Genomic DNA, 24,063 nt, shown 5'->3' with positions numbered 1-24,063 from the left:
CATGTGGTGTGTGAGGTAAATAACGCATATACCTGTTGTTCTAACATATTGCATCACTTGGAGGAAAGAAATGACACACTACCGACAGTCCAAAACCCATCACTCATACAGAATACACAATGGGGAAACAATAAAAAATATGAATAAAAGTTAGACTAATCAAAACTAAAATAGAAACCTAGCAAAGCTTGTCTGGTTTTGCTTGATAATCTGATTTATACTCTATTCATCAGAACTCAACTACAGAATGCGGGCATATTGTGAAGTACATTAACATACACCAATACGCATGTTATACCTTGTACAATCTCATGAATTTTTAGAAAATCATGAGAAATAGCTCAACAATACCTTCTACTGTATGACTTTAACACTAGGACCCATTCTATCTCAGTCTATATAGAGTTAAAACTTAATCCTCTTTCTACAAGGCTCCATAGACAAAGCATCTGAAATAAATACAACTTGGGCGAAGGAGGATTAATATTTCATTCAAATTTAATAAAACAAAATTATAGAACAGATTTTGGGAGATGACTTAGTCATTATAAGAAGTATGATCTGGACTGCTGGACTGCTTCAAATACTTCATTATAATTCAAGTTATCAATTTCTGACTTCCATGGACCTCCCTTTTCCAAAGTATGGAAGGCATATTATTGCAATATCTTACTTTTCATGACTTGTGCATGGAAATGAACTGAACTCATCTTATTGTATGACACTGTTGACTAGAAATGAGGTCACGCTTCACATTTTGCTGGTAACAAAAATGTATGCTGATTAAAACTTTATCATAAATTTGTATATCAATACACGTATTTCTGTTGTTTGTTTTCAGTCTGACTGGTAACATTTGATGAACTTTTTATTTTAAATTTGCAGCAAACACATTATTGCATCACTTGGATTAAAATGAAATGGAAGTGGACAAAGTAAGTTTACAGAAATGGAACTGCTTATTATTGCGAGAACAGTGCACAATGTTGTAAAGTTTAACAATGAAGTTAATTAAATACTTCATATTTTTGGTGGTACAAAGTACATTTATGCAACTCATGAGACTTTGAGGATCGGACATCAAAATTGTACAATTACTGGTATATAATTGAAGACAATTCACTCGTAGATCACAATAGGCTAAACTTGCAATTTTATCATATAAAGGCATTTAAATGTGCTTCACAAACTACAAATGTGGCAACAGCCATGAAGCACAAAATGACTTGACAAGTAAGTATAGCTAACTGTCATCCTTTCTCTGTTGAAAATAATTGCACTGCTGTGTAATTTTTCAAAAAAAATTATCATGCCACATAGATTTCAACAATGCCAGGGTAAATCTGCCAGTTAAACCTCTAGTTCTGAACCACAAATTATTTGAAATTATAGCTATCATGTAAACTGGATGTCTGTAGTCTATACATGTTCAAATAGTCTATAATACTGGTTTGTCAATCTACTCTTGCACCTAATAACTGCAGACCACAAATATTCATGCAAACATTTTCATAAAAAATACCTTGGCTTATATCACAGTCCTGTGCTAGTTCTGACTAGGCCATTTAACAACAAATTCCAATAAAGTATCTCTAAAATGCAAGGAAGTGATGGTTCTTGAATTATTGAAACAAATCCAAGACATATTTGGGATATAATCCTTGCGAATCCTCATGGCATGATGACCGGAAGACAGAAACTCTCTCCTCAAAGTCAGAATATACAATGTTGATGAAACATTTAGAAAAATAATGGTTATATCACTTACATATTGTAACCTTCAGCAAGTGAATGCAAAATTTAAATCAATCATCATTTTAATGTATGATTTTGCTACATATATATTTGCACAGTCTATTCTCATATTAAACACAATACACCGCAGGGTGTCTGGACGGCTCCTCTGCAAACCATGCACCAACATGTACTTTGGACTCAGCCTGTCATCAACTATGCATAACCAGTACTTCAGACAGCATTTTAACTTTTGAGAGCATAAAATTACTGTTTCTATAAATAGAAGCTAATCAAAATGATGAATGCGGTGAGACGACGTGGATTTCCTGACATGCTAGTCGCTATGACAACAAAAGAGTATTTACTGACCAATGCTTTACCTCCAGAATCTGGAGATAATCAATGCGTACAATTTAATTAATAACCTCCTTTGTTAAATCCCCTCTTTTGAGATTAGAAATTATCTTGGAGAAAGCTGAATAAAAATACGACATCACATTTTTTGCATCCCTGAAAGATAAAATCAGATTTTGCCAATCACAGAATTTTCCCATAATATTCATGAATGAGTTCATGGATTTGATTTTGAATTCATATATTACTTTTTAATTCAATATTGCTGCCAATGCATCATTTCCCAGAAATTTCACTGATTTTGATATAGCACAATTTATCTTTCAGATTTCATTTTGTTGTCAACTGTGGTTAAAGTTTCAACATAAGCTATACAGACAACATGACCTACAAATGGACCATAGGCAGAAACAATATTAAAACCGTACGAGGGTCAGTAGATTGTTTTGCATAATTCCAAACAAATTACCCCATTGACATTAATTGTTCTGAATCACCTCAAATTCCATACTTTCTAAATTGTTTCAGGGGTCAACTTAAAATATACTTCTGACACAGGTAAACACTCAATTTAACAGGAAATGGGTGTCTGTATGAACATACAAGCTATAATGCACAATACCCAGAAAAAATATTTTGATTTTCTTTTTCATATACAGTACTTTGATTTGTTCTGTAATACATATACAAGTCACATAGGAAGCAACCTAAGCATGTACACAATGTACATTATATTTAATGAACGTTTATTTGAGGGCTAATCATTTCACCTCTTCAGGGATTCTAAATTGTTTTGATTTGATACACATGTATGAAATACATGTGAATACTTTGATAAATTGCAAACATTTTGCAAGTATTGATGACATTGACAACCCTTAAAAGTACTTCAAAATCGGTGGTATAGTACATTTTTAATTGATGGAGCATTACACAGGTGCAGGGCTATTTAGCTACAACTGTTAATAAGTTATATTGGTGAAAATATTTGCTACCAATGATGTCACAAACAAGTTAAGTTAAATGAATACTTGAACAACTATGGATGTCTGGCTGTTTAATCTGTGTACGTTCATACACATGAAAGCGTTATAGCATGGGTTATGCGATAATTGTGGAAGTCATAGCTTCATCACTGTGTACAAGTCCCTCTGTTCAAACATCTTTGAACATTGCTACATGGAAGGAATAGTTACATTTCCTGAAATCAATTGTTACGCGGGATCCCAGGGCATGATAGGAATTTTGAGGAAAAGACATGCACAGCTCCTGTTTCTTGGCGATACAGTATTTCAATCACATCAACTGTTCTATGAAGACTTGCTAACAATTGTGTGCTGTAAGTGTAACATCTAGGTAACACCTCCAAACTGTGTTTTTGCTAAGGTTGGGTTAGATTGGTAAATGACCTGAAAACCCCACTGACATTTCTGCTGTCCCCTAATCTGATTGCCGGTGATATATACCAAGGGGAGCCCTCGTAAGATGGCTGGGGAACCCTGGTAAAATTTAGCAGCTTACCATATGACTTCAGGAGAGAACATGATACAGTATTTTGCAGAGAGATAAAAAATACAGGAAAATGCATCAAATGTGTTACTGCTAAAGCAGCTTTAGCCTAACCCTAGTGGAGGTTGGGGTGGATAAAATCATCATAATACGCCCTGCACTTCTCTTACATCATTGTAATTTATGAGTTCAGTGAAAGTCCCTGTCACAGATTGCTGGGAAGAAGGGTGATTTTGTTACAAATGCCAGCAGCAGCTGTTATTATGGAAATCCATGCTACAGCAAAATATGTTATTATTATCGCAGTGAACGGTAGTTTAAATAATTCTGTCAACATGATATCACAGTGATCCAGTAGCCTGGCTTAGCTGTCAATACCATTATAAACATGTACACATCAAAAACCTGTACTCAAAATATAATCCACATGTCTGACAAATCCACTATACAAATTAACACGGCTGCAAATATGTTAACGGTTTCAAAGTTAGCATGGAGGGATGTGGGGAGGGGGGGTTTACATTTTTGTCACTTATTATTCTCATAAATTGACATAATTCCGATCTTTCACTTTTCTTTGAAACTGAATAAATAGACGTCTTCATGTTTGTCTGCAAACTAGATTTATCAATGCTTCACACTTGAAATGTCAAAAACATAGAATATTACCGACACTACATGCTGATGTAATATGAAAAACATTACGATGAATAGACAAAATCATTATCATACTTCATCTGTTTGGAGTAAGTTTGGCTCCTAAACAAGCTGGCAAAGACAGAAATTTGACAAAGAGGTGCAGATATATGTTTGTTTCCCATTGTAGTACATTTTACATGATGCAGAACCAAAGGTATTTTAATGCAATCCACGAAAAAAATTACTCAGCACTTTTGCACATACAGTGTACTACGTTATGGGATAGAACACCCACAGGAGCCATATATCAGAATATACATTTGGGAAATTTTACTGTGTGTTGTAAAAAGTCATCTGTCCACAGAGGGCTGGTAGATGAATAAATATATGATTGCACTACATGGTACAGCAAGCTTATTTACTTAAAAGCAATCTGCTAAAACATATTTCAAATAATACTAGTGCAGCCTGGGGTAACCCATGAAGTCTGGATTTTACTGCAGGCAAAGAGGTACCACACAGCAAATTTTTCAAGTTTTCATTTTCAGGTTCAGAAGAGATCATTTGCCCTGTACAGAATTTCTCTATTTTGCAGATGGTATTGTTTCCCAAAATATCCCCCATGTCCCCCTTAAAATTAACTGGTCATCCCTTTCACACCCATTACAAACAATCATGACGACTGTTTGATTTCCATCATTGATTTTCAAATGACCTTTCATCAAAAAGGATGTCACATAAGGAATTAATCGCTGCTGTACATATAGTATTTGCATGGCAAGGTATTTTTATGGCAAACATCACTTTTGAGAGTTAACTGTTACTTGTTAATTGTAAAAGTTAATTGTGTACAAATTTTGCAACTGAATTCAAACTTAGGAATAGGATTCTTATTACAACAACGATGCAGAAAACTAATTTATCGAAGGAATGAAATAAAATAAATCTAAATCCTGAACACACAATGCTACTCATTATTAAAATGAGTAGCATTGTGTGTTCAGGATTTAGATTTATTTTATTTCAAAGATGACAATCTTATGAAATGTACAGATTCAAAGAGGACACAAATTTAGTGCCCATGAAAGTTTCTATTTCAAGAACTGGTTAACAATTGTAAACACTTTCGAAAAAATGCTGCGCAACTCACATTTTCTCTGCAAATCTTTTTTAATCTCTGTTTCTCTGTCCTAAATCATTCCTCAAAGATATCGAAAGAGTACCATCTCTCATAAATGTCATATATGAAAATTGGCACATGGAAGAAGTATTCTATGAAAATAGCGTCAATGACACTGTAGCTCCCATCCTGGACTATTTAGTGTTTGTTCTCTGGTCAGATATTTGAACATGTGTGAAAGGGATAAAGTGCATGAAGTGAAAATACTTAAATGAAATGTACTGGAGACAGTGAAATATGTTTAATGTAATTATTCGAATATAAAATGGAAAAAATACAGAATTAGATATATCGAATACTGTGATACAACCATTAACTCAACAAGTCATTTACAATGACATAGTCCCCACTTGTAATAGGAGTATTAGTCTTGATGGGGCAGGAAAATGTGGTCATTAAGAAGTATCACTGGAGTGTATATGTTGAGATCTATGGGCACATAGGTCTATGTCGTTGTTCCCAATTTGAAATACATGAGGCATGTCTAAGTTATGGTTCTAAATCGGGAAAAAAGATCAGACCTCTAGCAGTATTGGCCAGCCAAGAAATACATATGCGCATTATAAATGAGGTACAAGATGTGACATCTTAAGGTCTAATATCCTATCAAAATTGGAGGGTATAGAACTTGTGGTTACTGAAATATGCATATATATGTATAATAAAGGTCAAAGGTCATCGAGGTCACATGACATTTTGAAAAAAAACATTGTATTGCTAATTAATCCATATATGCCAAAAAATCAGATCTCTAGCTCTATTCGCTTGCCCAGAATTAGATGTGTACATAATTAATGAGGTAAAGCGTGTGTTGTCATAAGGTCTCCCATCCTACTAAATACAAAGGACATAGCACTTGTCGTTACTTATTTATTGACATAAACATATATTTTAGGTAAAAGGTCATCGAGGTCACATGACATTTGGTCAAAAAATTTCTCTCCTATAGTTTTCCCTATATACCAAAAATCAGACAGCAAGCTCTATTGGCTCGCTCAGAATGAGATATGCGCATAATTATTGAGGTACAGTATGTGGCGTCATAAGGTGTCCAATCATACCAAACATGAAGGGTGTAGCACTTGTGGTTACCGAGTTATGGAAAAATATGTATATTTGAGGTCAAAGGTCACTGAGGTCACGTGACATTTTGTCAAAAAAATTGTTTTGCTAAGTTATCCCTATATACCAAAAATCACACCTCTAGCTCTATTGGCTCGCTCAAAATTAGATATGTGCATAATTAATGAGGTACAATATGTGGCGTCATAAGCTGTCCCATCATACCATACATAAAGGCTGTAGCAATTGTGGTTACTGAGTTATGGACAAATATGTATATTTGAGGTCAAAGGTCACCGAGATCACGTGACATTTTGTCAAAAAAATTGTTTTGCTAAGTTATCCCTATATACCAAAAATCAGACCTCTAGCTCTATTGGCTCGCTCAAAATTAGATATGCGCATAATTAATGAGGTACAATATGTGGCGTCATAAGCTGTCCCATCATACCATACATGAAGGCTGTAGCACTTGTGGTTACTGAGTTATGGACAAATATGTATATTTGAGGTCAAAGGTCACCGAGGTCACGTGACATTTTGTCAAAAAAATTGTATTGCTAAGTTATCCCTATATACCAAAAATCAGACCTCTAGCTCTATTGGCTCGCTCAAAATTAGATATGTGCATAATTAATGAGGTACAATATGTGGCGTCATAAGCTGTCCCATCATACCATACATGAAGGCTGTAGCACTTGTGGTTACTGAGTTATGGACAAATATGTATATTTGAGGTCAAAGGTCATCGAGGTCACGTGACATTTGGTCAAAAAAATTGTTTTGCTAAGTTATCCCTATATACCAAAAATCAGAGCTCTAGCTCTATTGGCTCGCTCAAAATTAGATATGCGCATAATTAATGAGGTACAATGTGTGGCGTCATAAGCTGTCCCATCATACCATATATGAAGGGTGGTAGCACTTGTGGTTACTGAGTTATGGACAAATATGTATATTTGAGGTCAAAGGTCACCGAGGTCACGTGACATTTGGTCAAAAAAATTGTATTGCTATGTCCCATCATACCATATATGAAGGGTGGTAGCACTTGTGGTTACTGAGTTATGGACAAATATGTATATTTGAGATCAAAGGTCATCAAGGTCACATGACATTTTGTCAAAATATCCGAGATATCTGCGTGAACGGATGGACTCACGGATGGACGAACAGACGGACATGACCCAATCTATAAGCTCACTGGACTTCATCCGTGGGGACTAAAAATTGTGTCACTGCATCCTTTTTGCAATATGAATACGATGAGAAACTAAATTTTTATTTTTCGTGGCCTTATACATGGGAGTCTATGGAGATCTGCCTATACATGGGAGTCTATGGACGTGTAAACTAAAATATGCAAATTTCACCACGATTTGCCCAAATTTGGGAAAGGTCACTCCTATGCACTTCCATACCAAGTTTCAAATCAATCGGACTTGTGGTTTCAGAGCAGGAGATTTTTTGACCAAAAATGGGAGAAAATTACAAAAAAATTCATGAAAAATAGCAAGTCCAAGATACTGACCCAAGATGTGCACAATCATTTCATGTCAGCCCAAAGTACTTACATGCTAATTTTTCATGTAATCTGCTCAGTGGTTATTGAGTTTTTTCAATTTGACTGTTTTTACATTTTTCACTTAATTTGCATATTTTTGGCAATGACAACTTCATTTGAACAAAATCTCATCTACAGCCCATCATCCATGTACACACCAAATATCAAGATGAAATGTACAGCGTTTTGGAGTTTTTGATGTTGACGGACAGACATACAGATATACAGACATACAGACATACAGACACACAGACATACAGACATACAGACATACAGACATACATACATACAGACATTTCCCTAGCCTATAAGAATAGCTTCCATTGCCATATATACATATGGCTATGGAGCTAATAAAAATGGTAAACTGCACCGTTGTCCTAGAGGTCAGACAAATCGGTAGACCACGGTTCAATATTTTGGCCCAATTCACCTGTACATTCTCAAAGGCAGCAAAGGGCTAAAGTATTATAGCTGGATTGGTACAGTTTAATATATGATAGTTATTTAAAAAACTCTAAACCAGTTACAAAACAAAATTGTGTGGTGTGTGTGTGAGTGTGTGTGTGTGTATGTGTGTGTGCATATGTACTTCATTGGATTTGCCAAAAAGTAGACAATACTTATTTTCTGACATATTTCAACATGGGTATCACTTGTAGTTACCAAATCATTCCATTATACATTACAAATAACGATAATAATAACATAAACAAGAGTCTCCAGATACAGAAGATCAACACTAAAATTTAATCCTGCGTTCTGTACACGGGCCAGTAAATGGACAAACCACAATTCCTGCTTCACTACAATATTCAAGTAATGCATGTGATGTGACATCAGGGATGAGGAATGCCTTTTGAAATGATTTCCTCGCAGACAAAACAATTCTGAGATGAGTGGAATTCTAACCCCAGGCTAATCAAGCAGGGTTTAAACTGGATAAAAACAGAAGGGGTCCTTTATCTTCATTGCAAATATTCATAGTGAAACACGACCTTGGAAAGAAATGCATATGCTCAGACACTTACGTTTCAATTCAAGATCCAGCGAGATTACATTTAATTCAAAAATAACAAAAAATTCCACTTCATTTATTATATAATATTAGAGTCTGCTTTATGCTAAACTTTTGCTTATATACAAGTAAATTTTTAAAACACGTAACCAAACAAATATTGATGATCATTTTTTAATACCTCGGGACAGTGTTCTGACATGTCTATGATACATGATGTCTGGGATTTCATAAGTAAGGAACATTTTGTATGCAGTGATCTATTTATTTGGATAACAAATAACATTCTACATGGAAGAGTGCACATGAACATAAGTTGTTATTAAATTGGAATCAAGGTACATTATACCACGGTCCCTCCACAAAAGTAGTTCAGCGGTATGTGTATATCTTCTTATGGAATGCAAACTTCACCTCGCCACGGTTGACTGAATTTTCTTTATGCTCTCCTACACATAGTATCCATCAGGATTAGGATCTGAAATGGAGCCACTTGTCTCCTGGGGATGTCACGATTGATGACAACGTGGCTGACAACTCCACGGTTGATGGGAGCGGAAGAAAATGATGACATCCCGGTCTTAATGCAGTCAGTCATCGTTCACAGATATCAAACGACGTAGAGTGTGGTGAGTCAAGAGAAGATCACAATGATGATAATTGTGCAGCAATTGCACAGACGAGCTAATGGACTATGCCAGTAACAGATGATCGCGTATACCTTAACGTAATACCGATGCCATCAACGATTAGGAATTGCTTTACTTGGTGACATTAAGATGGACTGAGTGAACTACTAGTACTTTCAGCGTTGCCCACTGCTTGGAAAAGCAGAAGGGCATTTAATTTACATAACAATGAATAATTTGAATATTCTTTTATTGTGAAATGTGTTCTTAACATATGGCTATCAACAAATGAAAAGAATGCTACAAAAAACATAGGGGTCCATTCTACAAAATCCCCTTGTAGAGAACTCTGATTTTATTGAAGAGCTAAATGTATATGAGGGAGGAAAACCAGCACTTCTTGACATTACACCTTGTTTACACATACTTGTACATTTATTTTTGTATTGCCAATCACCAATTAAAACCACTAACACTACATGTACTAGTGTAACTTCAACTAATTTAATGCGCACCAAATGTAGCAATGGGCACAGACTACCTGTATATGACTATAATGGCTGATGAACATATAAACACTTGTACACATGTGGGCAGTACAAGTGTTCCATTATTACACATGCAGAGATAATACTGGAGATGACCCCTTTATAGAAAGCCAATGAAGCTTGAATAAACAGATCGTACGTTGAAATTTCATTTTGCAAGTAATGAGGTACATGCATGCCACTGCATTCTGATTTGATTGAAGATTTTCAAGCCGATAGCGCTAGATTGTATCTATAAAGGTCATTTAGGTATTTCAATCTTGAAGTTGTGACAACATAACTTCTCTCCTGACAGAATGAGATAATCAGCTTCAGTCATCCAGCAATGTTATGTATAATTAGGATGCAGAAAACTAATTTATCGAAGGAATGAGTTTGGGAAAGAAAGATTCCTGATTGATAGGGCACTCTCTCAAACATTTTAACCCTTTCACCCCCAGTTCCCTGTATACAGGTCCAACTTTACCATAGAAAACAATGGATTTGGGACAAACCATGGTGGTGAAGGGTTAAAGTTGCAATTACACAACCAAGAAATGAGGTTGTCAAGATTACAGCACCAGTGGCTTTCAGTATTTCTTAGAAGTACCATCTCAATTTTAAATTGTATTCATCAGAGGCAGAAGATAAAACACAATTTGTAAAATACATATTAATTGGTACATGTATGTATCTCTAATGTCTGGCATTGTATACTTTCTGGGAGGCACCTTCTGGTGAACCCAGTTTGGATGATTCTGAGAAAAAAATGCAAAGGTTAAGGTTGGCTGACACAATTGTAGCACAATACAGAATGTTAGAATCCCATTCTGTAGTTGATAAGAATCGTTGTCATGGATATGTGATATGTATATGGTAAAGGTATAGGTATAGAAGAACGCATAAAACACTTGTACATGTACATATAAAGTATACAGTATTTTTAGCATGTGAAATTCTCAATCATATTTGAAATACCATAAATTTTTGACATTAGTACATTGCTCCATGCTGTGCATTTGCACTAGGGTCAAACAACTGTATCTAAGATATACTGACTGATTGAAACAAGAGAGATCACATGATGTAGAATTATGGATATCATGTGGTACATATGAAATTGAACTGTTTTACCGAAGTAAAAATTTATAGTTACTCTTCATTCATCATATAGAATCAACTAACAGCTGATATACATTCAGTTCAGAATACATATATCAGCACTAATTCAAGACATAGCTGAAGATTCACTTCTTTGAGTGGGCTAATATCTGTAACATTTATTGTTGAGTGCCAGCCAATATTTTCTGATGGATAAAAGGTGCTATATAAATTATTTATCCTACCCTATCCTATCACCACTGGCAGTTAAATCAATGGAAGACACAGTGAAGTCACTGGCTGCATTATTGAAAGGAACGCCCCATCAAAATACCTGAGAGGTCAAAATAAATCATATCAACTTCACAGGTTTCACCTCAAATTCCCACTGTCATCGCTATGTGCTGAAGCAAATATACTTTACCTCCTACAAAGCTATGAAAGAGACAATCACCAATGTGCTGACGCAAATATAATTTATCTAAACAAACCTAAGAGACAATTGTACTCAAAATAAGTCATACGACAAGAAGAAATATAGATTATGACGCCACGGTCCGTTATGAAAAAGAGACCTCACTGCTATTAACTAACACTGTCATTTTCTGTAAGTCACATCAACATACATGTAGTACACTTACATGAACATTCCTTTCATTCACATTGTTCAATATGCAGAAACCTGCACATAAAGTTTTTTCGTTGAATTGAAATATCAAATCAGAAGTCCTCCAGGTTGAATCTTAATTCCCTATCTATTGTCAAACAGGAGAATGATGTATTTGAAACTAAATATTCACTGCAATGTTATTTTAGCAGTATAAAAGAGGGACAAAGAAAAATTCAAAACGAAAGCTATAAAATTCTATCATTGATTGTACCAATCTTTACCAAGACAATACCATTGGAAGAGAAAATGAGTTAAAACATGACTTTACTTCTGGGAACAATCATATGCATTTCACAATTATTTATGTACATGGTGCATACAGCGTGGTAGTCAACAGATATAATATATGCCATGGAACTGGCAATAACATGATAATGTGATGGGTGTGATAAAAAATTAATAAATTTCAATGTTAACTATGTATGGTTCCTTTGGGAGACATTAATACTTGAGAGACTATTACGTTTTCATTATTTACAGCTTATAGACATATCGCATGTATGTCAAGCTATCTTGTTATTGACAAAATTTTGGGTGTTAACTTGACTGTCACTTTTGTGCCCAGTAGTAAAAATATATGACGTGCATTAAAAAATTTGCATGGTAAAGCTATTGGCCAAGACAAATATTTTGAAAAGGTACATGTACATGAATAAATTATCAATTCACATTCAAATTCACTTGTAAGTTAATTTATCCTTTACTTCTTTGAACCACAGTCCCAACATATCATCAAGCAGTTGAAGGATTTTGATTTTCATAGATTATTTACCCAAGTTGATTTTGCCTGTTAAAGAATTGTCATTCTCCTATACATTTATATACGTACATTTGTATGCTCAAATAATCTGCAGAAATTATACATTAAAATTCAGTCTGTGTGCAGTATACATTTAGTATACCTTACATTTTACAAACTCATCTACATGTATGTCCCTGCGGTACACTCTAATCCAATCAACTATCCCTGTAGTACTATTAAGCTCAATGCACTGATGCCATTGCGACACTTAGCTGTATGAAACGAGCAAATTTCAAAATTTAAGGTGGAGAGTTTGATTCTTGAGTTGATATTTAAATGTTGAATGTTGATTCACACTTCACTGCCTGATGTGGCTGTGCTACATCGCTAAACGAGAGTCGAAGGAACATTTCGTCCAACCGACAGTCATCCCGTCCATGTACAAATGCACATTTATACATGTATGCAAATAATATTGTGCATATGATATGCAGTGCTTAATCTCACTTATGCAAACTGCACGTTCCAAGCGATTGTATGTCCTACCCAAAAAATCACACACTAAACCACAGACCATATCACACAAACAAACTGAAAGTAAGAAAATGTGTCTGTCAATATATCTGCCCGTATATGAGATAGCGAGTATAGTAAACTGTGAATTACAAGTTTCAAGTGAAATCACTCCCTTGAAAACAACAAAATTATTTCACCTTTCATTCTGCTTTGGTGATGTACAAGATGTTAAGTGCACACACCAAAAGAACAGCTATTCACCCAATAAAGGTTTAGACTCCATTGTATCGATGATGAAATTGTGGGAAATTCCTGCTTCTGGAGGTACGTTGTGTGTGTGTACATTGTATGTGTATAATTATAAAAATTATATATATACATATATATATATATATATATATATATATATATATATATATATATATATATATATATATATATATATATATATATACACACACACACACACACACACACACACACACATACATGTACATGTACATACATGAAAATCATACAACGATTAGGCAAAGATGACTGATAAAGAAATTACGTTTTTTGTCAACAAAACAATCAGTGTAGAAGAGCTGGTGAGTATTACATTACAACAAACCCAATTAAACATTGAATACAAATTTTAAAGCATATATAATATTGTATGAATCACCAAAAGTTAACGTATATAACATGGCAATCAACAACTTTTACATGCATCCCCATGGTTCTGACACGCTGATCAATGGATTTTACTGAGGGTAACTTTCTAAGTGTTGCATGCACTTTCTCTCCAATAAAACAATAAAAAATTCAGTAATTTTCATTTGATAGGCAGATGCCAGATGTTTTCTGATTGATGGATAAACACACAGAAATGCATCTACTGACCTTTTTGAAGACATATCAATACTAGTAGTGTTCAGCATTTTAATATAAAAGCTGAGTTGATTTTGACATCAGACATTTGACAGTATTCTAATGTGTGCCAAATTAAAGATGAATAATTCTACTCTGTGTAAGCTGATACATGGAATACATTTCCGATCAGTGACCACATGGTGGCAGATTTGTAATTCAAATTTTTTCAGTGGGTAATAATAATCAAATGAAAGCCAACATTTGTACTAGAAGACCACAATAATTTTGTGTCAAAATATGCTGAATTGCTTGTGGCAAGAACAACTGCTGTCATTTAAATACATGTGCTCTAGTAGATTCTACAAGTAAATTATGATTATTTGCTAACATTCTATCAACTGACACATTCAATGATTGTCCTTGTAATCCTTGCAATGGTTCTGTTGAAACTGTCCACATCATTTTTGTGTTTTATTACTTGACATACTATGTATACATGTAACATCAGCATCTTCTCTGCTTCCTTTATGAACATGTATGAAAAACATCACAATTGACTTCATGTATAGAAAGAGTAATATTAAAATCATGCCTTTTTGGCTGATATGGCAACATCTGTTGAGGATCATAAATTCATTAAATTAATGAATACATTACTGAATAACAGAAGCCTGAATATTCAGATTTTTGAATATCATCGATAAATTTACAATATTCAATACCACACCCAAAGTACAACTGCATTTATCATTATATTTGACAGGTAACACCTTGACCAAGGGACTTCAAATGATAAGGGGATCTGGAGGTCACACACTGGGGCATGAAATGTCAACAAAATACTTATGTATCTCATGTGCATGAAATCACAATACCACAATCACTAATGGTGGCATATACATAAGCTGAGGAATCAACTGACTCTCCTAACTGATATATGAAATTAAATGTACAAGGTCATTCACTGTGTCCCAGGGACTGAACCTGTAATAAAATTTAGTTGACACCCTTGTGTATATGTGATAACAACAGGAATCTGTCCGAGCAGGAAAACAAAACTGGCATTTTTTAAAACATGTTTTGATGTCTTCTTTCAAAACAAAGTAATAAGAGTCAAGTATCTCATGTGATGTCTGGTGTACATGTACATGTACATGCTCATCCATATAAAACATGTTGATGATATGTACATGTCATATACTACTTATTGCTAATTGCCTTGTCCTGTTTTCTCGGGGAAAAAGTCACATTCCCACAATTGTTGACCGGCTGCCAGCACTTTTCCGACATTTTTCTACGGTTAGATTATTCTATTCATATGTAAATTACACATGATAAACATATTTACACATAAACAATATTCATTTACTGTGAAACCACTTTTTCCTTTGGAAAATACAATGTATATGCTCATCAACAGACAAATTGCTATGACAGTTGAAAACAGAAAGTAGATATACTGGTACAGTACGGTGATAATGAAAGATTTTCTATGATGGCAAGCAAATTGGCTGTAGAGTACGTCAATTATCATTGTGGCATAAAACATATAGATCTATCTTTATACGGAAGACGTAAAGTTCACTTTCACTCGTATCAGAGCGCAGATATGACAGTTTATAGTGTTTACTGAACCTTGTAATAATTCATCTCTTTGTGATACGAAAGCCTGTGTCAATTGACTTCATTACTCTTTGTTTTCATGCCACATCACCACCTTGACATACTGTGCAACCTTTACAGTAATCGCCACATGATCTCCCTCAACTTCCACTGTGATATCAGTTTCATACGTAAAATTCTATCTGCCTAGACCAGAAAAACTCTTAAAATTTTATTGCCATATCACTTTTGAGTATAATTCTATCTGGACCGACCAGAAAAACTTAGAATATTTTATTACGATCACAGCGCCTTGTTATTTCAAAACAGATGCAAATACAACATTTAGCGATGACTTTCCAAAGCTGGAGTCTTATTTTCGTACCATTTCCGCATTTAACATCACTGTTTTTACAAAATGATAAACTAAGGAAAATTTACATGTGGCCCCCGTAAAAAGGTGATCTTAAATACATAGCAGCAACAACCTCAATTGATTGAAGTGTTTGATATTTCCAGGGTAGAACATTTCTACAGTAGGTATTACATACCTAGAACAATGTTTATCCGTATCAACATTGTTTATCTTCATTTATAATTGAAAATATTTTATCATATTTCTGAATTTAAATTTGTCTGTGTTAAAAATGTACAGACTGTAAAAGCTTGAACTTGTATTATAATATATAGCACTTAATCTGAACTCTATTTGACCTTTCTTTAGATCATGATCATAAACAGTACAGCGCTTAATGCAAGATACGAATCTATGACAGATCTAACAAGAGAATCCATCCCAGACACACTAATATTTTGAATTGCCTTTACATATTTTTCTGAATCTGATGACTACAGAAGTAGGCAAATAGGAATTTTTATGCACATCTAAAATCTAATTGCAATGACATTACCAAGGCGGCTAATGTAACGGTACAGCATATTTATCCTAGTTATCCATTGAGAGAATCACCAAGGCCTCGTCAACCCTTTAAATGCAGTAATTTTTCCCACCAAAATTTTAGTGCAACATTTTGCTAAATTTCATGAATTTTTCTGTATTTATTTTGATAATTTTGGACCAAATGGACATCACATTTTATCGGCTATAGGTTTTTATCAAAATGCTTGCAAAAATCTAAAAAAAATTGACTAGTGTATATTTTAGGAAGGCGACAAAAATTGACTTTCGCGCTCAAAGGGTTAACTGTGGTGGCTGGTTAAATTTTCAAACTCATCATCCACATTTAAGTGACAAAATTTCACAATTAGAATTTCCATCAGTACTGTTCATACGAAAAAAAAACGTGTTCTGCCTACTACTGTTTCCTGTTTCAGTCACCTTGACTCAGGTCAAAACCTCAATTTTACAAAAAGCCTGGTTTATTTGCAATTATGGCAGTGACTCAGCACAGCAAATGTTTGATATGATGTAAATGACGCAAAATCAATTTTATTGAGCTGCAGTAGACTAAATTTAATCACCATAACTGCATCTCACCAATTATGCCGGAAAATGGTCACTCATTTTTCCCACAGGCTACCCACTTATTGATTGCCGAACACTTTCTAACATACTCCCATTGTCTATAATTTAGTTTCTAACACACCGGTTTTTTATTGATGAGTGAGAATGACAAATTTACAGTAAATGAAATTATAGTATCAATACCTGTGTTTGATGTTCTTCTTATACGCAATTAAGGAACATTTCAGACTTCCAAGCTACATAAGACAAAAAAAAGAGCAGTTTCAGGTCAGCGTGTGCATCACTTAAAGCCCATGCATCAATCCTTGTTTGCTGTCTCTATGGAGTCAAATTTGACGAAGGAAAAAATGAAGTACTAAAGTTCAAATAGTGGTGCTATACAAGATACCTCTTTCTCCTAAATTCAAATAACTAGAATTTGATACAACACATGAAAATTAACAATTAAATTTGGGGGTAGATAGACTGACTGACCAGAACGAAAATTTGGGAAGAAGCCTAGGTCTGGAACAATTCTTTGTTTGGCCAAACACTATCGAATCAACATTCATTTCAATACCGTCCTTAACTAGTCATTTAAGTTTAACATATTGATCATCATGACAATTTGAATCTGACAGCCATATGTATGACAAATTGTCATACATGTGGCTGTCAATATGACAAAGCTTCTTCATGCTTGATGCCAAATGACATGTAATTTTCATACACCGGGAAACCACTCATTTTCTTCCCTCCCATCAGTCTTTGTAGCTATAATTATACACATGTGTTGACCATACACTAAATTTGTTATAAAATGTTGGTATATATTACAATATTTATGACGGATATCTCAACACATCACTGGGTCAACAGATACAAACAAGAATGCTTGAAACATACTTTTAAATTACCTGCAATCATTCATATACACGCACCTGGAAGTCTCACAGGTACATTACAAGCATGTCCTACAGAGCTGTATCAATTCAGCATGCACATACATGTGCATGTCCTATCTTATGTTTGACTCCAAGGTTCTGACTACAGTACATTTGGCACAGTTACTTAGGGGTACGCAAACACATATTCTGATACTTATCATAACTGTGGTCAAAACATGCTTCCGTACAAGTATTGACTATAATTTTGATAATTCTTATCAATCAGTAAGATAGCATAATGTTGACATTTTATCATCATATACTTATTAAGATAACTGGAAAGTCAACAACAAAAATTATTAACGAAATACTGTATTTTACGCCATCATAAGAAGTACAAGGACAAACATAATAACACACTTTGATAGCTTTGATAATGTATGAGCCTGTTTAACTTCAAAATGTGAACACAGTTCATGTTATACATCAGTATTCAATGTGACAATAATTGGGTAACACAGCTACATAGTTTGGAAACCACTATATCATGAAGTCTGTGCTTCATACTGTATGCTTAAAGGGAAACCTAAGTCCAGCGACATTGACCGTTTATACCTTCCAAAATCACCCTTGAATAAAATGCAGCTCAAATTTGCAACATAATTGCACGCGCCGACGACTACGGAGCGACAAAAAGAGACATTGAAGTAGACGACATTTATGGAAATGAGCTCGGAATCCCATGGGCGCGAAAGGGCTCATGGGAGAAGCGTGCGTGACGTCATCGGTGATACACGAACGTGTGTGACCGCTTACCAAAGCATTGGAGTCTATGACTGCAGGCGTGCAGTTCTGCACGTCACGACTCTGTAATGCTCAGTAGCATAAAAAATGATTAACTGTTGTTCAGTTGCGTGCAAAAATCACTCAAGGAAGAACAAACGGAGTCAGCTTTTATCGTCGTCCCACAGAACTGCTTCTTTCGAAGACAGTGGCTAAAGAAAGTCGGGCAAGTTTTAAAATCTCAAATTAAAGATACAAAGTTATGTTCTACTTCTTTCAGGATGATTGTTTTATAAGGGATTTCGGGACTCTGATACCGATACAAGACGATACTACACAATGCGGTTCGTATCTTGACATGCTGAGTCAGCCTACTATCGCCGGTTTTAACCAGATAAATGTTAATATTGGCGATTTCGGGACTCTAAAATCCGAAGACGAAACTACACAAAGCGTCTCTCATCTCGACAGCCCGGATCTGCGAAATCGCCCTTATATACCCGATAAATATAGGCAATTTCGTGACTATACCTGGTAATATTGATATTACAAGCTGGGCTCGAAATTAGCGGTAGTCCCGTGTCCACAGACTACCAACTTTTCCCTGGGGCTACCAAAGTCCATAAAATGGTAGCCCACACGGACTACCAAAGCCTCGGACGTAAATACTTGGCGTGCGATGTCCGTCACTTTCGAAAGAGCTAAATGCAATCAACCTGCAGTTTCATTTGTTTGAAGCAATTATCCTTTCATCTGTGAAGAGTATTTTCTGGTGACTATAACATTTTTCACTGCTATGTTTTGTTTTCACAAGATGCAGAGCGTTTGATACTGGAATGTTGAGTTGCTTTTCCGTGTACGTGTGCAGTCTTTGCATGCCAGTTCACACTATGCTGTTGATCGGCAGCATACAAGACGTACTTGTGTCATGTTTTGGAGTTTTGATGCTGAAAATTTCACAAAAATGTCACTTCTATATCAAGAGATTGTGTAATCAGTTTGATTTGAAATAGTAATATAAATTACAGTGTCAGTTAAGCTTGGTTGAGTTTCGCTGTCTTTTATCTAGGGTTGTCGATCAGTATCAATGTATTACGTCCGGTATAGAGAGACTCGGGTGTAACCAGTCATGCCAGTTCATAAAGATCATGAGAATTTTTTTTTTCTGTTTTTCTTTACTCACGCTACACTTTCTTTGGATGTGTAAGCCGAATTTGAAAGTGATAGAAAGTGTTGAAATGTATATAAATTAGCATTCGTGACTCATAACATGGGGTTTCTCGAGTTGAAGCCCCCAGTTTTACTGCTATTTTGTGTTGCTGAACCGGGGCATATACTCGGACGAGTACAGTATCCCTAAATTAAAATATTCATGGACTACCAGCCGTTGTCACTGGGCTACCAACTTCAGAAGATGGTAGCCCAATTTCATCAGGGTAAAAGTTAATTTCGAGTCCTGTCCTGAAGATACTGGAATGACTTCTTGCCTATTCTCCACCGCGGAGTGACGTCAGTAGGTGAAACACATACGAGCGAGGTGAATGAGAGATCAGACGATACAGAAGAGCGAATGATACAGAAATTGTGTGGAAAAAAGCAGAACTAAAAATTATGTCATTTATGTATATTGAAACTTTGAGTATTTCTTTGTGGTTTAAAAAATTCGAACTTCCAACGGCGCTGTGACGCAAAAATGACGTAAGAATCCGCAAGTACCCGGTTGACCCGCGATCGAGAATGATGTGTCTCGATCGGCACGCCGGGTCTGAGAAATCGCCGATATTATATTTACCCAATAAATATCAATTGCGCCGGGACTCCTTGGCTAATATCGATATCGATACCAGACGATACTAGATTTACGTGCACTGTGTGGTGTCGGCACGCTGGGTCTGCGAAATCACGGATATTTATCCCATAAATATCGGCGACTTTGGACATTAACTCCTATACTAGACGATACTTTGTCAAAATGTGGGTAAATATCCGATGTATATCGGAGATTTCACCACGTGCCTAACAGTTCTGACCACCCGACCACCTCTGTCCGACTCTTAGTTCATAGCATCCGTGGCCGATAGTCAAGAATACTGTATGTTTTACATTATTAGAATTATTCATGCACGAAATACATTTTTTACATGTAAAGGATTTTTTTCATTAAATTTCCACACGAACTTTCATACACTACAATCGGAACTTCGTCGAGAGGGCCGATCGGATATCACCGTGAGTTGGGGAGCGCCTTGCACGAATTACATTCTTTACATGTAATACATTTTTACTTGGCGATCGGGACTTGAACAGAGGACATATCGGACATCATCGAGAGTTTGGCTGGTCTTGTATGAAATACATTCTTTACAAAAATATAGACGATACTTTTGTTTTAAATAGCGGGCAAATATCCATTATATCGGAGATTTCATCACTTTGTAGATCTGAGTTCGACACCAACTTCGAAAAAAAGACGACACCGGGGCCTACATTTGTCAATGCGAGTAAATATTTTCCGATATATATCGAAGATTTCGCAACCTTAAAGATCTGGCCAAGCTCGACTTACGTATCATTCACGAACCAAAAATTAATTTTAAGCGACTGATAGAAAACTCTGTTTTAGAAACGTAGCGCTGAAGGATCGCAGAGTCACTCAGTGTCTCCAATCTCAGTTCGGGGTCTGTACAAGACAAGCACAGTGACTCCCTCCGCGGAATTATGAACGATGTGTGGAAATGCTTTCCCATTATTACATATCTTGGTTCAAATTAGTATGGTTTGATTTCAGTCGGGGAAAAGTAATACTCGATGTCAGAAATATCGCTGTCCGAACTCTCCAGAGTCGTCTTACGAACGCGCTGAACTGTTCACGGTACTCCTCCAGCTGCAAGCTGCAATCGTCTGTATCGCCGATGACGTCACGCACGCTTCTCCCATGAGCCCTTTCGCGCCCATGGGATTCCGAGCTCATTTTCATAAATGTCGTCTACTTCAACTTCTCTTTTCGTCGCTCCGTAGTCGTCAGCGCGTGCAATTATGTTGCAAATTTGAGCTGCATTTTATTCAAGGGTGATTTTGGAAGGGATAAACGGTCAATGTCGCTAGACTTAGGTTTCCCTTTAAAATAAATCACATATAGTCTGGATAAAATTAGTTGAAAATTACAGCTTTGTGAAAATACAATATTGATAAAAATATGTCAAAAAAATGCGCTAACAACTGAATTCACTTGTGGAGAGCAAGTGATGAATTCTGGCGTACAATATACTACATAATCTGCCAATAATTTCAAGCTCAATGCTATCAAAGGCATTCATGATAGACACTCTTACAGGAATATGAAACACTGCTATCTGTTGTTCAATATGACAGTTGCATGAGAAATACTTTTTTGACGCACAGAAAAATAAACTGTTTCTGCTAATGTTCCCGACTGATTGTGAATTCACCCACAAACTTTGAACAGTAATTGCTATCTTTATCAACGGGATGAGCAGAATTTAGACATCATAAAGTGGGATGAAACTGCAAATGCCTGAGCAACAGTTTTTGAGAAAGTTTGCAGTACTTTTGTTCTTGGATTGAATTTGCTTTTTCAAACATGGTGAATGCATGTTTGTGTTTCACCGTAAAATTGTTATTGGCTGAATTCCAGTCCGGACAGTAATTCAATTGTCGACAATATAGACAGGCTATGTAGACAAGCTGAATCCTGGGTGTTTTCACATGCTTCAGGGAGTGGACTAAGAAAGCAGAGGATATAGAACGGTAGCTACTAGAACAATATTGAAACGAGAATCATGAGGGATTAGTTGTCAAGTTTTTGCGTATCGAGCAGTATATTTTGGTTTTTCTTGCTACGCAAAACACATAAAACTTAAATGCAAAAGCAAGTTCACATCAAATGCAAAGCATAGGATGACTTTTCAGGGTTTTCAGATCTGACTGTAGATTTGCTAAGTTATATGCAAAGAATTAAAAGACAAAGTCACACCTCAATTGGCCAGCCCTACGGACATGTCTGAAAAATTACTCCATGCTTCACAAACAGCTGCCCCTTCGACCAGCGTAAGGATTCTCCTATCTCTAACCTTCAGAAAATTTTAACGATACTGCTGGCAAAACAATGTTTACAATTTCTTCAGGCTTATTGCATTTCTCTCAATTGAATGAATGCACTGACTCCATGCCATGCAGTACTTACATGATCAATCATCCCTGTCTCGGCAAAAGTTGGAAGTTGGGACTGCATGCTATAAATAGTATCAAAGCAGGCAAACTTCATAAAGAGAGGATTACAATTGCATAGAACTGGAAAAGAAATACATTAACCCTGGTGCATGAGACTGCCATATTGTCACAATATGAATAAACGTTCATTGAGATTTTGGAGAAATAGAGTCTATTATAACCATGATGGGTATTTACCAACATCTGGCCTGGCAAATCCCTTCTTTTATCAACTGCCTTTGGACAACTGACAACTGTAACATATGTCTATATATGATACTCCCTTAACCGATCACAATATTTTCCCTGATATGTGATGAAAGTTTCAATATAACTACTGCATCCCTACATTGGCATAGGTGCCACACTGTCTGGCACAAATGTTGAACATCTTTGGCGCTTCCTGCTGCAGTCTTGAAGATTTCCACACAGGCAATTGTCTATTGTTTCCCGAGGTCAACTATGCAATGGTAATAAAGCCTCTCAACTGAGGAAAAACTTCTGGGGCTGGTAAGTCACCATATGGCCATGTCCTCGAAATAGTTTAACCATGTCGACCGGCCAAACCCATCTCTTTATAATATAAAGGTGTTTTTGTGAAACTAGGCAAGACAAGGCAAGGCAAATTTACAGTGTCACAGTCATTTCGATCAACTTGCTGCATGACAAAAAACAATTAAAGACCCCATAAACTTTACTTCCAGCGGCTACACTGACGTAAAATTTAGGTTTCTCGGCTACTGCACGCGCACGCGTGAGTCTAGATACGCGACATAACCGAACCAGGGTTCAAGTTTAATTTTTGTGGGAAACGTTGACACTTCCTCTTCTAAACTTGAACATTCTCGATCGATACGAGAACATATATTTGACACCTCAAGAATTACCCTCTTTCGAATGTACTAATTAAAAGTGTACACTGCGGTAGACTGCGACCCTATATTTGACGGTAACCAACGGAAACTCTGTGTTGGCAACAGAACTGTGAGACTG

General features: G+C 35.8%; 1 protein-coding gene across 7 annotated transcripts in view; it reads right to left on the bottom strand.

Moving 5' to 3' along the window:
- LOC139123108 (protein FAM13A-like) overlaps positions 1-24,063 on the bottom strand; it is a 93,169-nt gene that overhangs the window by 68,705 nt on the left and 401 nt on the right. For 4 of the 7 annotated variants that reach the window (XR_011549586.1, XR_011549588.1, XM_070689110.1 and 1 more), the window contains exon 2: positions 17,375-17,427. The exons of the other annotated variants lie outside the window; for them this stretch is intronic. The gene's annotated coding sequence lies outside the window, so the exon portion shown is untranslated. The remainder of the gene's footprint in view (positions 1-17,374; positions 17,428-24,063) is intronic. 7 annotated transcript variants of the gene reach the window in all.

Source organism: Ptychodera flava, chromosome 22 (genome assembly GCF_041260155.1).
Source record: "Ptychodera flava strain L36383 chromosome 22, AS_Pfla_20210202, whole genome shotgun sequence".
Classification (NCBI taxonomy): domain Eukaryota; kingdom Metazoa; phylum Hemichordata; class Enteropneusta; family Ptychoderidae; genus Ptychodera; species Ptychodera flava.
This window is presented reverse-complemented; position numbering and strand designations above follow the sequence as displayed.